This window comes from Haliaeetus albicilla, chromosome 19 (genome assembly GCF_947461875.1).
Source record: "Haliaeetus albicilla chromosome 19, bHalAlb1.1, whole genome shotgun sequence".
In the NCBI taxonomy this organism is placed as follows: domain Eukaryota; kingdom Metazoa; phylum Chordata; class Aves; order Accipitriformes; family Accipitridae; genus Haliaeetus; species Haliaeetus albicilla.
Window position 1 is genome coordinate 5,584,916 of NC_091501.1, and position 18,530 is coordinate 5,603,445.

Consider the following 18,530-nt stretch of genomic DNA (forward strand, 5'->3'; position numbering starts at 1 on the left):
TTCCCTGGAGATAAAAGGGAGCTGCTGATTCAAGTTCTTGCTCCGTCTGATTTGAAGCTGATTTCAATTAAGTATTCATTGGAAGAAAGCGAAACGGCCGGTATAGCTTGGCGGTCAGGGAACCACTCCAAATCAGAGCAAGGACGCGAACCTGGGGACACAATTCCCAGGGAAGCGTCCTAACCACTGGCAGATCGATCAGCTCTCGCCTGTGAAGCAGGAGTGGGAGGAAGGATGAAGCGCTCCGCCAGTTCGGGGGGAGCTGCCTCTTCTGGGGGCTTCGCTCCGGAAGGAAAACCGTCGGAGGGCACACATCCAGCCGGTGTGCTAGAATCATGTGAACCGACGTACAAGCATGACTCTTCCCCTCAGCCCCATCATGCAGACCCCCCCCCAGACTGTCTCCCACCAGGATTTAAGGAAGCTGAGAAGTTGACGTCAGGCATCTCCAGAGTAGGACTCATTTTCTTCCTTCCTGCAACTCCCCTACCGACCTAGGAAGGTTTTCTGCTGATATTATAGTTGAAACAGATACATTGTCTCAACAAGTTCCAGAGAAGCATCATTTCCAGGTGGAAAAGTTGGTCTTGGATTGTATGGGATGGATCAAATATTAGCAAAGAATAGCAAAATTATCAATCTTAATGTGGGAAATGGAGAAATACTTGACTAATGTTTCTGTTTCAGACTCGGATGGAAGCAGAATGATATATTCAGAGCCTAACTTGATACTTACTATTCCACTGGCAATTAGAGATGATGTTGAACAGCAGTCATTAATAACAACATTTGTAAACCTGTAGGACTTGATTACAGTCCTGGTGAGGATTGCCAGCTTGGCTGACAGAAGTAGCTGCAAAAAGGAAAAATATTTAGATCTTTGAAGGTGTTTAACTCACACCCACATAACAATCCATTAGTGTTAAATGGTTTAAAAGCTGTCTAATGAATGTATTTCTAAAAGTAATTTTAGCAGAATCACTATCATTCAAGGAGGCGTTCCATCTGGAGTTTAGGGGGGCTCTATTCTTGGTGCCAGCTACTCCTGTCAATGATATCTATACTAATGCAGACCAAAACAAAACTACTGTGGTAGAAGTTGGAGACAACACAAAAGGGATATAGGATGATAAAAGTGATGCGGAGAACAAGTTTGTTATAAGAATCCATTCCTTGTCATTTGTATCACTTGCATTTTCAGAACCAAATGTGAGTTATACATCTTGCAACAAAAGCTTTATGTCACCCTTTAAGCTATGAACCAGCAATTCAGATACAATTAACTTTGAAAAAACTTCATGGTCACATTAGATAATCAGCTGAACATGACCCTCCAGAGCAATTCTGATCCTTAGATAAATAAGCAGGGGAGTTTGAAAAAGTCAGTGTATAGCTCTAGTGAGAATATTGCTGAAATACCACATGCAGTTCTGGCATCCGAACTTTACAAAGTGTATTCAAAATTTGGAAAGGGTTCAGAAAAGAGCTACAAGAATGACCTGTGGTCTGGAAATCAGACTGAGACTAAAAAAGTTTAATCTGATTTATCCCAGAGAATTTTAAGAGGTAATATGATCACAGCTCACAGATACCCGGATGGTAGAGTAGCTATTGTAACTATGAGAAAGAGATTTTTAACTGTAGGTGTCATATCTAGTGTAAAAGGCATAACAAAATCCACTAGGTAGAAGCCAAAACTGGACAAACTTCAAGTCTGGGGCATGCATTTTCTTTAAACTGTGAAGGGCATAGCAATTGAATATGATGAACTGAATTCTCTATCCCATGTGGTCTTTAAGGAAAGGCTAAAAACCTTTCCATTATTATGGACAGAAAAAAATCATGAGCTGCTGCAACAAAGTTTGTAGATGCGTCATATAGGAGGTCAGCCTAGAGGATGACTGTAACCTATCCTGGGTTTAAAAATCATAGAATCATAGAATCTTCTATGTTGGAAAAGACCTTTAAGATCATCGAGTCCAACCGTCAACCATGCCCACTAAACCTTGTCCTGAAGTGCCTTGTCTACACGCTTTTTGAATACCTCCGGGGATGGTGACTCAACCACTTCCCTGGGCAGCCTGTTCCAATGCCTGACAAATCTCTGAATGTGTGGCTATAATTGTCTCATTTTTTCTCTTTCTAAACGAAAATGGTCACTGGCTTTACTATATAATTTCCTAAGTGTCAGCATCTGTCAGTATTGGAGAATTTGGGTATATAATTATGTAAGGAGAACCTTGTTAAATATCCACTGCTAAAAATAACTTTTAAGGAGTTTTAGCTATTATTATTGTAACCTAAATAAGAGTTCCTGCTTCACGCTGCAGAAAGACATCACTTACCTTCTTGCAATAACATGGAGATTTTGGGGCTCCAGAATATTCACTTGAGTGAACTATACTGATTTTTACTTTCTCCTCACTAATAAGAAGTTTTATGTTTCTTTTTAAACCAAAAGGAGGCTACAAGAACTAGCACAGGAAAAAGCTGTATTTTATAAAGATGACTATTCCTCCTGAACATTTGATAAGGCCAGCAGTCACATCAGTAAGTCAGATGAGATTCAAGGGGACTCAAAGATATTGTTACTCACTGTTCATTTCATAAGTCATGCAGGTATCATCAAGTGTTACCCTTCTGTAACTGCTATCACTGCACAGTAGGAGGAGGTCCCATTTTCTGTAGGAGATGGCTACTTAAAGGTTGAGCAGCAAGAACTTACTTAAAATGGATGTTGGTGCAAAATAACTTCCATAAAACAAGCAACAAGAGAAAACTTACGTGGGCACGGGTTTTTCTAGGAATTCTATTCTGGTTCAGTAGTGCTCAGTTCACAAAGATTTCAGCAAATCTCGAATGATTAATGGCTATTCTTGGCTTCCAATATAGAGCAGATGAAAATCCTGCAGTTGTGGTCAGGAATCTTGCAGTTGTGCGGGGAAAAGAGATGGTCCCCTGATACTGTGTGCAAGAAGTTTCCCCCAGGATTCCCCTCCCTATGGGCTAACACTCAAAGCAGAAGCAAAGGTGTCAATGGTCTAATCCACGTCTTACAGTAACATAAACCCTTGATCTCATTAGTCAAAGCCCTGACCTCACAGCAAATGTCACGCCGGCACATCAGTCCTCAAGTCTGGACTGGCAGTTGGACAGGACACTCTAACAGCTTGTATTTAGTGCTACGGTGGCAACCAGCTGAGTCAGCATCTGCCAGCAATCACTGTGCTTTAGTAGCCAAGAGTACCACTTATTCCCTTCTTAGGTCCTCCTAGCCCCCATTTCTAGATCAGGGAAAATCACAGTATCTCATATCACACTGTATGACAGCCACTACTAAATACTGACTATTAATAGCTTCACTTCTATGTAGACTTCAGCCTTTCTTGTGTATGTTATAGATAGCATATCCTTCTTCACATGACACTGACACACAGGAGTAAGTCTTCAGCTTGCCTTTCAGCTCACTTCCAAGTTTAAGCATACAGATTTCCATTTGGTTTCACACAAATAAACACCTTCCAGTATATTTTTATAAGTTTAAGAGCACCACTTCCAGATTTTGTTCAGAATTTGTGCCTGGCACTTGGGTATTTCTATTAGCCCAAGGCTGTATTTGTCCACAAGCTCTGCATAGGGGCGAGATGGACCTCGTGGTGCAAGGCAGACCCTTAGTCTAATGGACTAGAGCTCCACAACATCCAAGAAGCAGCACAGTCCAAGGCAAGAGGAGACTGCTATACCATTGACTTAAAAGGTATTGCTCCTGAACTGACAGAAATCTGGAATTGCTACTGTGTCTTTTTTATTGCTATTTATTGTATTGCACTGCCGTAGTCTCACACAGGGATTAGCACTTCAGCGCACTTGGTGTTGTACAGTTACCTTAGTACAGGTGCCTTAGTAATTAAACTATGTGATCCTCCTCTGCTTCCTCCACCTCTCAGTAATGACCCAACTTAGCACCTGTGAAGGGCAAATTTCTGACTGGTCTGTGAAACTTTGAAACACAAAATCATTCTCATGAGATGTGACAATGCAAAAGTTGAAGATTATGAAAAATTTAATATACCATAGCAATGTTACCTGGCCAGTATTTTTGTTGCCCTCCCTTATCATTCTCTTCTGCTTCAGCATGCCACCAAGTCATGCTCCCCTAGTTGCTCAAAAAAAAAAAAAAAAGAAAAATAGCTATATCTTCTTTGCAGGGCTAAGCAGGATGACAGATTTTTCTGGGCATGATCAACTTGGATGTTGCAGGGCCGAAATAATAAAACTAGCAGATGCTTAGACAGCAATATCTGGACAGGTGTAATGCAAAGGTGGGATTTCTCCCTGTCCTGCCCCTCAGTGCTACGCTGACTTGCAGAGCGCCCAGGCCACCTGGATGCGGCCGTGCGATCCCACCCTCCCCAGCGATGGGGACCGGCTGTTGGGGAAATATTCCCGCTGCCTGGGAAAGCCGCCTTCCAGCGAAGCCTGTCTGGAGACACGCTGCCACATGCAGCACGCTGCAGTGGCTTCCCTCCAGCTCGGGGCCGCCACGCAGCGTGGCGCAGGCTGCGGCAGGAGGGGGTCCTGCACCGCAGACGGAAGCGGGAGACGGGCTCCGAGAGCATCAGTCTTGCCCTGACAGCCTTTGACTAGACAGGTCTGGTTACAGCAGCTGAAGATCTGATCTGCAACGCACAAATCCAGCATGAACAATATAAAAATGGAAAGCATCCTGTGCTAGGGGAACATCTGTTTAGGCGGTGAAAACCCCTTGGAGTGCATCATTCTGGGTGAATCAGCACAGCTGAGATGGCTGTTCAGCTGCCCGAGTGGCTGATTTAATTTTTTCCCGGCTTAGCCGTGTGCCATCACTAAGATTTATTAGCCGCAGCACTGCACAATCCCAGGAGGTGCGGTTATCAGGAACTACTTGGCTCCCCAGCACTGTTACCGGGCTTCACACTGCATAAATTACAAGGTGTGCAGTGACTAGCAGATAAGCAGACCCTCCGTTATGCCTTGTTGTTCTGAATTGTCATTCCTCACTGTATTTCCACGTTGGTACTGATAGCGCTGAACAAGACCAAGACTCTTTACTGGTCTAAATTGGCATCGCCCTGTCAAAGTCAGTGATGTAATGTGGCTTTGCACTCATTAAGCATCTGGCCCAGTTTCAAAACTCTCTGGACGAAAACTATTGGGTGTCAGGAACCCGCAGGCCTGATATTCTCTGTAATTAAGCTGACAGCATTAGTTGGGTTTGTCTTAGCCCTTCCTATGCTTCTGCCATCTCTGTAGATGGGAAGAAGAAACGTTGTTCTTTGGCTGCCTGCTTTGATGAAGCAGAATCGTGGCCGCTTGACACAAGATGAGTATTAAGAGCTTTATCAAGCTTATGCAAATGAGTCCAGTAGAAAGAGAAGACCCAGTCCCCATAGCCGTGAGAGAAGTTCTGGAGGGCTCTATTGCACCTGCAGCTCTCCTGAGGCTATGCCATCCCAGGGCTGCCCAGACAGAGTCAAAAATCACAGTTCTGTTTTCTTCTCTGTCTGGGCAAGGCACTGGTTCTCAAATTGATTTCCCTTCTGATACAAGGCCAACTTTGTGCCAGGCCCATGTATAGGTCAGCTGGCCAATATTGCTTTTATTAAATGCATATCAAAATTTATCAGCAAATAAAAACCAGAAAAAAAAAACCAGAAACATGCTCATAGCAAATACTTCAGCAAAAAAATTCTGGTTTGTGATACAACTCAGAGCACCTGAAGACTTCAGGGTATACTCTTTGACTAAAAATGACAGTTTTCAGTTTATTTCTGAGCAAAAAAAATGTTAAACCACTTTCATATATAGTAGACACTTCAGAGGTACTGAAATATTGCAGGAACTCCAGCTCTCTGTCAAAACTGAAAGTTATGAAGCAAAAAGTTGATAGGCTCCACCTGGATAAACCTTGAAAAAGAAATCTTCTGTGCCATTGCTTTCTTACACATACCAAAGCAGTAGCCGTGTTATGACCATGGTTACATAACTCAGATGTAAGCCAGGATTCAAGGAAGGCATGAATCTAGTCTAGTTCTGAACTTTGCCATAAATCCCAACAACTTGAAAGAGACAAACACCTACCAAATTTTGAAAAAAACATTTTTCTCCTTCTGGCCTAACCTCTAGTGATAACCTCAGTTTTGCTTAGAGCAGGCTACAAGAAAAGATGCTCCTCATCCTCTGCAGAAAATATCAGTTTCCAATTCTCTAATCAATTAATTCAAATTAGCAGCATTCAAATTGGTGACCTGAGACATAGGAGCCATGGAAATCTGCTGCTCTTGAAGAGGCTGGTCTTTGATTTAGCAACACCACAAATAGTGGTTGTACAACACCTTGTCTACCAGTATTTGAGTATTTGCACCAGCATAAAGAATAAACTGATGCCCAAGTAAAATCTGGAAATTCAGGCAACTACAGCTTGAATAAATTTTGAAATCAGAACCATAATTTTGCTACGAGTATTTTATGAATGTCTCTTTGCTCCATGGATCCAGATTCTGGTTCCTCGTTATGCCCTATGAAACCATGGTTACAGCACTCAAGCTGAGAGCCCTGTTTTCATATCTCCTACTTGTTCCTAACCACCCAGCTGAGAATCAAGTATTCTGTTACAAACACCCTATGAATCCGGGGTAAGCAATTTTGGTTGGAAAATAATGATATGTGAAAACATGTTGGTTTTATAGCCTTGCTACTGGGATAGACCAAAATCCCAACACCTAAACATTTCCAAATTCTCCAGAAAAGACAGAAAAGAGAACAATGCATTTTTAACAGCCAGACGACAACCAAGGAATCAGTGAACAAAAGAAGACTTTTTCTCTCCGGACCCCACAGAAGCATCACTTGGCACAAAGCAACATGATTTAGTTGCTGGTGTATGAAAGCACATTGTGAGGCAGACCCACCAGCCACTCTAAGAGAGTCTCTTCTGCCCTTGTCCCTTCTCTCCTAAGCTCAGAGGGAGCCGTAACTTGAGTGACATCCTTTGGCAAAAATATGCATCATTCAGCTGACCCTAATCTTGATGTCCTCTTTCAAGCAGAACTCAGTTCTTGGCAGTTTTATCTGAGTTAGCGTTAAACAAATGCTAAGTAGAAATGGAATAAAAATATCAGCTTGTCAGCTCATAACAATAAGTTGCTGAGCCTTGGCATAAAATAAAATTCAAATTAACGGAACATGATAAAAAGCCCACAGGACAGTCATCTACCAAACTGACACACAGCATTACAAAGTATAGTTTACCTAATCTATACTGCCTAACGTGGCTTGAGTAATGTGACTTCTCAGCCTAAGGGACAGATCTCCAGGCCCTCACATCACCTCCCTCCTAGCACTTCGCTCTGCTATTCCTGAGAGCAACATGTTGGAATACTTGCTTGTACCACCACCTTAAGGTCAGGACCTTAAGCCCAGAAATGGAATAAAGATTACCACAGTGTTTATTTTCATCTCACTGTAAGGATCTTATCTTCTCAAAGTTTTGCATTACTGCTCAGCATGGCAGGGCAGGATGTAACAAGTAACTCTTACAACAGTGTAAATGTGTTACTGTCATGCCATTAAATTGCCATGTTATTATGCCATATTTCCAAAATAAAAACCGATAGGTTACAAATCACAAAACCAATAGAAGATACTTGCTATTAAATCACTGTGGGGAGAAAGAAATTACTCTCAGAACTGTGTATTTTCAAAAAGAGTTCCTGCAAAGAAATAACTTTTAAACTAAACTTTATTAAATTTAGTGTTTGAATACTTTTCCCCTTGGTAAAGACCTTTTATCCATTAACGCTGGAAAACAGCCCTTCGTGGGACTCATTCCAAATCAAATTTAGGAGAGAAGCAGGGATAGTGTGTTCACAGACACATATGTGCAATTAAACGAGTACATGCTCTCATAACAAAGAGCCAACTCAATTACCTCCCAAGTATAAAGCTTACAGAGAGGCAGATGTGATCTTTATTCCAGAAGGTTTACCGAGCAAACATGAGAGAAAGAATGTGGAAGAAATTTATGTGAAAGCAAATACTTCATACCTTATAAAATCCCCATTGGCTGATTACAAAGATCTCTTGGAAATGCCAATTAGTCAGGTGTCTCTTTGTCCTTTTTAATTCTCCTACCCTTATTAAATCAATATCTCAGACAAGTTAATGGCTCCCCAAAGTCTAGGTCAAACAGAGAGGCAAGAGGAGGTGGAATGAAAGGCTGTGCTTAATTTTGTGCCATGATCTAACTGTGGGTGAGGAGAGAAGGAATAATTTAGCTTGATTAAATAACTAAATATAAAGTGCCTTGAAAGGAAGATTGGCCTTCACTCACAGAACTATCAAGACAATCCCTGACCAAAAACCATTACCACTGCTGGTTGCAAAGTTGTGACAAATTCTTTTCAGAGGCATTTAGGTTTTTTTCTGCCCTGTACATAGGGACTTTCATCTCTTCTCTGGCAGCACCCTGTGAAGAAGAACCTCAAGAGCGAGTCACAGCCCTGACTGCACCTGAAACACCCTCCACCTTCATGGCCAAAACAAGACTCTGCTGCCCACGCGTTGCTGGTCACCTCAGCCCTTTCCAGCAGGTGCATGAAATCTGGTTGTGGCACGTGAGGGAGAGCAGTCACTGTAGACGTTTGTCAGGTTCAGAGATACTTCGGAATTTGGCTAGTATGGAATACCATACCTTATAGGGAAAATTGCACCAGTGGAGCAAAAGTGTTCTCAGTGAGGAAGGTAAAAATGAGGAGTACCAATTTTATCCACAGGAAAGTTTGGAAGGACAGAGCCTGAGTTGAAATAAGCTGATATAGTTCCACTGACCTTGAGAGAGATACTACCCATTCACATCAGCTGGAGACCTGGCTGAGGATGTGTATTACAAGCCACTTCTCCCTTTCAACATAATAGTGTTGGATCCCACTAAGAACTGGACTATCTGTTGAATGTGCTGTGTTCATCCTACTTGATTAGATAGGACTTCAGAGCAACAAATCTCTTAAACACTTCAGTTTGGTATCTAAAGAGGGGATGAGATGAATTTCAACCTAATCATACTAAATCCTCGCTTCCCATCTCCTCAAGACTGCTTACTTTCTTGCTAAGAAAGCAGATCTTCCCCAGCTCAGAGGTCAGACTCTTAGGGAAGACTATTTTAGAAAAAAAAGTGTAAATATGTAAAAATAAGCCCATGCATTTCTGGGAACCTAGATTAGATTTAAATGCTTCTCAGTAACAGCCATATGATATGAAAATGTTCAGAGGCCCCAGGGAGAACAAGAAGTGGGAGTATGCTAATTAATGAACTTTTATCTTAACACTTGCTATCGACTAAAACAGAGAGGGAAAGAAGAGGCAGGCCGTATAGTGGTAAAAGGGCAGAGAACAGGACAAAGAGAGGCAAAAAACCCACAAACGCTTTCCCTTGATTTTGGAAAACAGCCAGTAGCTGAGCCAGAGCAGGGACGGGGCAAGGTACATGGGAAGCCACCAAGGTAGGACAGGAGGAGGAATTGTGACTGCACATGCCTTTGCCTGGACAACATGAGGAACAGCATCACTAGACACAGGAGTTAGATCAGGACTGCAATCGAAGTGGGCAACTTTTCCCATTTGGAAAATGTTGTTCTCATAAAGTTCCTCTAGTGTAAATGAATAGAGTGAGCTTCAGTTTGAAAATGAGTAAAATAAGATCCAAAGTGGTCCAGGCAGGGTTTTGAAAGGCTAACTAAATTGTTTAGAGTGCAATCCACACCAGACAGCATCAGGTTTTCAAGGAAGCCTATGTATAGAGCTTTTGCTGTGTTGGTTGGTTTGCCTCCTGGAAAGAAAAAATGTAAGAAGTATTCATCAAGAATAGTTTCATTTCCAATTGATCTGAAACAGGTCTTCCTTCTTCCTAGCTGCTTCACTTTCACAATGAAATGGTTGAGGAGAGGAATGACTTTATTAGGTTGACTACAATGATTTGTTCAGCAATGGTTTGGATAGCTAATTTCTTAAATTATTGAAGTGAAAAATTAGAACTGAAAATTAAATTGAAAAATCAAAATATTTCACTTGGAGATGGTAACATGAATGCAACTGTTTGAACGACTAGAAATTGATTTCATGGATCTATACACTTACCAAAACAGAGTACCTTGTAATGCAAAACCTGGTTCTGCACTGAGAACATTAAAAAAATGGGGAATTTCTACCATGTTTGAGCAAGCACTTATGTATTGTACAAAAGGGAGTGCCAAAAAATAACTCTTGCTGCCATTTTCATCTCTATGCCTTTAGTCTGACTTGCATGTTCTCTGTAAAGCAGTGTAGCAAATGAACTTGATCAACAGTTTCCAATGCACATTGATGGACGTGGCTGGTTCACATTTACTGCAATTCTATGACCTCTAGCACTAGATTTGGTCTGTATGTATCCTAATATTTCACATGCTGATGACGTGGACCAAGCAAGGTAACACAGACCTCTCCTCTCACTGAGAAACCATTAGAAGGGTTTGTATTCCTCATTTGGCCAGACCAATTAATATTTAAGGTCTCATGAGAGAACAACTGTTACTTCTTTTCTGATATTTTTGGCTATCAGAACTTTAATGCATGTGGCATAATGAAAATGATAGTAATGTCAGTGCTTAGGGAGTTTCAGCTGCCAAAATAAAACCCCACACCTGCACAATCCTAAGAAAGAGAGGCTGCACACCTTGGGGGGGATCCATCCCTGTGGCAGAGTTTCCTGGATCAGGGCCATTGCTTATTTTATACCCATGGACTGAAAATTCCTGAATTCTTCTGCTTTGCCTTCTACGAGTTGCAGCAGTGGATGAGTCATTTTACCTCATACCTAACATGTCATTTCCCATCATCTTTTGAGTACGCAACCACAAGAAGATGAAGCAAAAACACAGCTATTTCTTATCTCACAACTGTGTTTATTTTGAGCTAATCAGTCATACTGACATCTGTTTGGCCCTAATCCTGATTTTGTTAATAAGCCATTTGTGTAAATCTGTTCAATGCAAGACCATGCCTTACTGCACCCCTGAAGACTGATGAATGCATTTTGGAAGTAATGCTTTCGCATAAGCCCACCTTGGAACTCCAGTTATTTTCCAGTAAGTGTCGTCCATGAATGAGCTCATGAACCTCCAGTATGAAGACCAACTTTATCTCTGGGGTCAAAGTCATCCAGTGGGCAAGTTTCCAAATAGGAAAACAAAGCAACCTTCTTCCTCCCCAAGATCTTCTCCCCAATCTCTGCTGCTGCTTAAAAAAAAATGATAGACTCTTTGATGTGAGCCGTTGGAAATACTGTGGTTATTTAATTATTCTCTTTCTTGTCTCCTGGTAATTCTCCTAGATCCTTGCTACAACATTGATTCATATTTCTGAAGGCCAGAGCAGACCAGACTGATCATCTGGTCTGGCTTCTTGCATAACACGCACCACAGCGTTTCACCCTCTAATCTCTGAATCAAGCCTTGTACCTTGTGGGAGATCCAGGGTATCTTGATTTTGTCTCCAAGTGCTGGAGAATTTACCACATCCTCGGTTAGCCATTCCAGACATATGTTGCCTTCACGGTTAATACATTTGAGTTTCATTTCCAATTTGGATTTTTCTGATTTTTCACCTTCCAAGCCTTATGACCTGCTGTGCTCAAGGCACAACGAGCACTCTTTGGTATCCCCATCCTTCACCCCACGCAAAGACTTCGGGCTGAGACCCAGGGGTCCTCTCCATCTCCTACTCAGATAAACCCACCACCTGGAGCTTCTCACGCCTCCAGCTGTCAGGAATGGATTTAACACCAAACTCACCCTGGTAATTCCTCTCCGACGTCTTTGCAGGTTCTCAGCCCTTGGTCTGCTGCTCGCTCACGCGCCTGACGGCATTTTGTCACCACTTCCCAGGACACGCTACTTCCTCACCCAGTCTGCAGTGTTTATTCCTTGTCTGCCTAATCCTCCTCTTAAAACGCCTGTTTTTTGCACCACCAGCCTTCCTGAACAGCACTGGTTATGTCACTCCGGGTATGCCTTCAGCTATTTATTTCCTCAGGAAATGCCACATCACCTGGAAACTTTGTATTTTCCCTGTTACAAAATAAAGCTTACGGTAATGAATTTTTTACTTCTATCAACTTCCTTACATCCTTGAGAGGCTCCAGCTGCAAAATGGAGCCCAAAGACAGACTTCTCAAAAAAGCTCAGATTGACTGGCTCCACAGGCTCCCACAGCCATGGGGATGTGACAATCACAGGCACGCTGCACAGGGGAGGCACAAGAACGGCTGTGCCAAAGCTATGGAACTTGAAGAGTTCAGCAGTGACTGTATTCACATCTAGACATTTACTTTTCTTTTGTCCCGCAGTGTGGCATAACCTGAATTTGTAGCAGGCTACCGTGAACGCACAAATAAGCATGTCTGTGAAAAGTGGGAGCACTGAAGTCTGGTTTTCTTGCATCCTGCCTGCCTGTGGACCCACGGAAATCCCATGAAATGGCATGGGGATTCGGCTCGTCCTGCAGCCTCTCCTCCAACCAAGGCACTAGCGGAGTCTTGCTTCAAGCCAGACGTCTACTTTCTAGAAGCTCCCAGGACCTTAGCAATGCTGAGGTCTTTATCCCTCAGCTAGTTTGGCTGAAACTAGCCAACCACTTCAAAAGTTTCTGAGGGGAGAAGGAATGACACGCAGGCAGACAGACACTCATGCAGATGGACAGTCACAGGCTAAAAATGGGGGGAGATAAATCACTTGTGTTGTGTGAGTTTACTCTCAATCACCTTACTGATGTTTCCTCCTCCGCTTTACAATCTCTGCTGTGCAGTCGCTGGCTGCTCACCCTTGGTGCACACTGAGACAAATCTTACCAGCTTTTTTAGCCTTCTGGCAGTCATTTGCCTAGGAAGATTTCTCTCCTACCCCTCTTCCTGGTAAATTCATATTACAGTAGCCACTGAGAAAAGCTGCGAAAAGTGACTGCTGAGTGTACCCAGGCTCCATCTGTTGCTCTCAGCAAGTCCCAGGAAAGTATTGACAGGCTTAATTTGCTCTGAAAGACCACTGAAATCTGTGCGATTCATCTGAAGCAGCCTACGCCCTGCGAGTGTGCGAACCCAGGAACCATCCCAAGAGCCTTATTCGGGACCGTGTTCCACTAAGCACAGCCCCAGAGTCGCTGCGACGTGGCGATGCTGAAATCAGTGCGGGAAGCCCCAGGGTGGCACTGAGGGGACCCCAGTCAGCGGGAAGGGGACAGCTACGTCAGCTCGGGCAGAGCTTCACCTCGGCTTGCCTGCTCCCGGATGGCTGCTTGGCCAATGCGGTTTTCCAGGGTGTGGATCTGGCCAAGCATCTCATGGACACACCAGTTTGGGCTGGGATCATGCCATTGCTCTTTCTCCCCAAGGCGGAGGTGCTCTGGCAACACCGGGGTAGCAAGAACAGACCCCACAGCGGGAGGCAGAGAAACAACCCCCGTTAGGTACCAGCTTTGCTTCATAGGGCTTGTTAGCGCAGTTAAAACATCGCGAGCACAAAACAGACTGCATGCCCAGAGTATCGTACAAGACCTCCTCTATCAGCCCAGTGCGAATTTGCTGCTCTCATGGGAAAAATCAAAGGGCCCAGGGCAGCAGACAGTCTGTTAGCAAGCTACAGAAATAGTGAGCGGCTGATGTCTAGACTCAGGAAAGGAAATTCCTGTCCGTGTTTAGAAGAGCCACACATGTACACATACAAATAAAAAACAGGAAGGCATGCGCTGCTGTAGTCTTTGATAGCGGCCCAAGGGAAACGGTGTAATTTGGTAGAAGAAGCAAACAAGGCATCTACTGAGATATAACCCGTCAGGCCTACTAAGGAGGGTGCTTTGACAGACAAGTCTTAGAGAAACCAGATCCGGCACAGCAGCACAGAACTCCCTCCACAACAAATGGAGGGGACAAGGCCCTGGGAGAGACCCCAGACATGTCAAACAGTTCAATATCTCTTAACGGGAGCCTAGAAAGTTGCAAGTTGTCATATCAGCTGAGAAAGATGCATATTTGGAGCCGTTATAGCTCCTATCTTTCCGCCTGGGAGCCCATCTGTGTTCCGATACATTAATCTCCCTTTGAGAAGGGAACTGGGTGACATGTGCATACTCACAAGACCCTACAAAGTTCCTGGCTCAGACATATTTATCACATTAAAAAAGACCTGTAGAAGTGCCAGTTTTGGTGAGTACTATGTAATGTGGTTCCAACCACAGACTTTATTTTTCCACCATCATGAGGACAACAGTCTCTCTTATCCAAAATAAATAAATAAATAAATGAGAAGAGTCAAGTGGCTGCAAATCATACTGACCTGTTTCTTTAATTAATAGCAATACAAGCTTTTTTTTTTGCTTCCCCTCCAAGATATTTGCTACTAGACTGGAGGGCACCCTGCTCCATTTAGCAAAGACCAGAACAGATTCACAAAGACTTGCCAGGCCTCAGACATTATGGGATCTGAATGTAATTTCTCCACCCAGTCAACAAGCACTCTATTTTTATTAATTTCATAAGAGGCTAGTAGGGAGGGAGGGAAGGAGGGAGGGGAGGAAATGCCCTTTGACCAAGCACAATGCCAGAGCTCAGTGAATTGTTACTAGCACAATATGCTAAAACTAAAGCTGGGCCATGTCTTTTCATTTCACAGCAAACCTAGCCTTAGGACTGGAAAACAAGATTTCTGTTCCACTGGGCTGGCACAACAGCATTAGACAACTTAAGGCAGGAAGCGAAGAAGAAATTACCAATGAGATGTCAGGGGAATATAAAGCAAAGAATCTTTCTTTTGTAAAAGAAGAGAGTTGGGACAATAACTCTGCCCTTGCACATCACTAGGCTGTCTTCTGGCACACTCAAGCCAGGGCCAGCCATTCTGGCCAGCTGGACCACCATGACAGCCCCCTCCCACAGACAAGCTCCATGAGCAAGTAGGAGAGGGCAGCTGAGAGCACAGACCGGTGCCCACTGGGACCCTGGATGCACAAAGCATGGCCAGCACTCTTAGAATGCCATCACAGCAATGCCTACAGCTCTCGGGCAAAATTGGGAGAGTCTGAGTGGATCCTAAGGAAAAATAAAGGTCAGGAGAAAGAGGCTGCCACCCTCATGACAATTCATACTCTCCACAACCTGTTGCTCCACTGGCCCCAAGTAAAAGAGTGTCTGTGAGCAGACCAGAGGCTACTTAGCTTGGAACAGTGAGCTCTGTGCATCCAAGCAGCCTTGTCATGAGCATTTCTCTTGTGCCTGGTGTCTCACCCTCTTCCCAGCTCCACAGCAGAGCCTCACTGCAAATTTTTGATAGAAGCCGGGAATCAATGCTTGCTCCTTAAATGACCTTCCTTGGCCAAAGAACTGCATATCACAGCTCTCCTTCCTTACCTTGCCCCCAGCCAACTGCCTTTTTGGTCCACATTTGAAAATTTCCCAAGGACCCTGCAGTGGTCCCACCTTACCAGAAGAGACTGTGAAGAAGATGAGTGTGCACTTCATCCAGCCATATCCATGGTAATGCAAGTTGTACTTAATCTCAGTCTATCCCGCCGTTTGCCTCCCACATAAAAGAGGCTTTTTGCCTGAACGCTTGTTCAAGGCAAGTCTTTTGGTTCAGAGTGTTGGGTCACTAAGTGAAACATCATAGCCTACACTATGCAGGAGATGAGACTAATGGATCCAGTTGTCCCTTTTCACCTTAAATTTGCTAGATCCTGCACCTCTGGTTACATCTATATGGGTCAAAGGAGAGAGATTTCAGGTAGCTCAGCTACCCAAATCCTCATTAACATTTCTCCTGATTAAAACACCATAGCATCATATGTGCATGACACAGAAGGTAATCTACTTTCTGTAAATGACAGTTGATATAGGACAACATATTCCCCTTTTGTCTGGTCCCCCAAGCTTTCTCTCTGAGAGATTCCTATCTGAGAGCTAATGCCACGGTTGCACTCTTCAGTGATGAAGAGTTACACAAAAGGGATTTCAAATACCATAAACCATAAACCACCTCCTTGGAACCAATTCCTAGGAGCAGAAGGCTTACATCGCTTGCCAAAACTTTTGTCCAGCATGGAGAGCATTCAGCAGGCGCTAAAACTTACTGGGTGATTTTTTTTTCCTGCACCCAAGCAGTTTGCTATGAAGTTCTACACTGAACAGCTTCCCTCTCTGTTGTAAGACAGATGAGGTCACCAGAATTACAGTAAATACCGAGCCCAGAAAAACTGCATTTCGTGTTGGTCCATTGTGCTTTTTACTTGTTAATTCTGCTCATGTAGGTGACAGTGACTATTGAATAATTTCAAGATTCTGCAGATATAGACTAATCGAAAGCTTGTAGAAATCTGTCAGAAGCATCCTACTGATGCCTTGGGCCCCTATCATACCCTGTGTAATTACACGCTGTTTGGAACACTCAAAGCCAGCTAGTAAGGAGAAAGCAAGAATGCACCTGAATAAAAAAACCACACAATCTGTTTATTTTCTTCCTTCTGTCCTTGCATCATATTCATTTGTTAATGGGTAAAATATTTTTGCAGTCCCTTAAATTCCACATTCTGTGTTTCTTAAATTTTTTTAACTATCTGGTGCAGCCAGGTGGTGAACCAATAACATTTTTCACCTCAGTTGACACAATTAAACACTATGATTTTCAACCACCGAGAAAAGTTGGCTGGTTGAGTAAGGGCAGTTTGACAACTGAGATATTTATGTACAGCCAAAATGAGATAGTGCCCTATATTTTAAACAGTTCAAGTCAGAGGAGAAAAATGTAAAATTGGTTCCTAGATAATAATGCCTAATCTTTGTTTTTATGGCACATTGCTGTGCAATTAAGGTTGGCTCGTGAAAGCTGTGCATGAGCACACTTAAATTGCTGAATAGCCTCATAGATGGCAGGAAGGAAAATAAATATTCTACTGTTTATACTTTCTGAAGTAAAATCTTCGAGATAAACAGTGTGTCAGGCTGACAGGTGTGACTTCTTTAGCCTTCGCCTGATGAATTTTTCATTCACAGCTGAGGCTGATAGCCTGAAACTGTTGATGGAAAAAACCCACTGTTCAGATTTTGATAGGAATATGAATGTCTGGGTCTTAGAAGGGTCTGACTTCTGTGCAAAGAATTACAGACACTCTGTTGTGCAGGCATGGAGGAAGGACTGGGCTGCAGCCACGCTGCATCGGGCTGGTGTTTCACTCAAGGTATGGCAATATAAGGGTATGGCATTTTCTAGGAAAATGGTCAGATACATCTCCCCTATGGTACTTGGAAAGCAGAAACGTTTTTCAAAGGCTCTCCTTGGTACTTAATTCTACATAAAAACCCCAAACCCATATACTGCCACACCATTCTTGATCTTGGCAAGTTCTTCATTTGCCAAAGCGTCCAGTTCTTTGTGGAACTGCTGCTTGAAAGCAAACAGCAGGAGCATTAATAGAATCTTCTTCTGGCTGGTTTTGCTTGGTTTGTCCAGGGTTTCTGCTTAGGTCAGCCCGGGTCCAAGGAGGGTTGAAATACGGATGGGGAGAAATGGATTTGTATTGAATACAACGAGGAGAAAATGATGAGCAGGGATCATCAGACCAAGCAATTTCACATTGTAGAAGAAAGGCTGCAATCTCCAGGCTAACCAAATGTGAAAAAAGGCTTGCTGAGCCTCTGCCAGTACATGGAAATTCCAAGAGCAACAAGTTAATCCAATAAGATCCAATAAGACATTGAGATTGAGAAGTAGAGAGACAAATTGTGTTCATACTCCATGAAAATACAGAGCAATTGTAAGTCCTATAAACTCCCCAAGATTATTTTTCCTGTCCAAGAAAATCACTTCTGTCTCATATGGCTTGAATTTAAACCAACTAGTTTAAATCCTCGCCCTTAACTCAATCACTGAGAAAATAAAGAGAAAGTAGGATCGAAGTTCAAAGCAAAGCGGTGGGGCAGCGCACGGAGTTGGGCACCAGGATGGCGGGCCAGGCAGACACAGACCCCTGCCCCACCGCTCTCACCTGGGGCTTGGTCCAGATGGGGGTTGGTTACCTTAAAAAGCTGTAACAGCAGGAACCAAAGGGGAACCCCTCTTCTGCCTAGGGTTTCTGAAGGGCTGTCATACTCCAGAGGGCTTGTCAGTGGTTAGCGGCCACACACAGATGCATGACAACTCCAAGATGTCATTTTTGTATCGACAAGAATCTGCGAGCATTTAAGAAGAGGAGGAAGGATATATCTAACCCTTCACTGCTTCTCTACATAAAACTTTCTACTACATATTAGCAGTTTTCCCAGCTGTTTCAGGCATAGATCATTTCAAGTTTTTCGGAGTAATTATCTGCACAGTCCCTTTTCCCCTCTGGAACAGGTGATTTATAAGGTGATGGCAAGACTGTACTCCATCAGGTCACCTAGCAATAAGGGAGAGCTGAAAACTGACTCTAAA

The 18,530-nt window shown here is 43.3% G+C and overlaps 1 long non-coding RNA gene across 4 annotated transcripts in view; it reads left to right on the forward strand.

Annotated features, from left to right (window-relative positions):
• The window catches only part of LOC138690062 (uncharacterized), a 39,592-nt gene extending 22,540 nt beyond the window's left edge, over positions 1-17,052 (forward strand). For 2 of the 4 annotated variants that reach the window (XR_011328852.1, XR_011328849.1), the window contains one exon: positions 8,503-12,173. This is a non-coding gene — a long non-coding RNA (uncharacterized lncRNA). Of the gene's footprint in view, positions 1-8,502; positions 12,174-14,738 lie in introns of those variants that run through there. The other 2 variants (XR_011328851.1, XR_011328850.1) reach the window with 2 other exon arrangements.
• Positions 17,053-18,530: the final 1,478 nt, after the last annotated feature.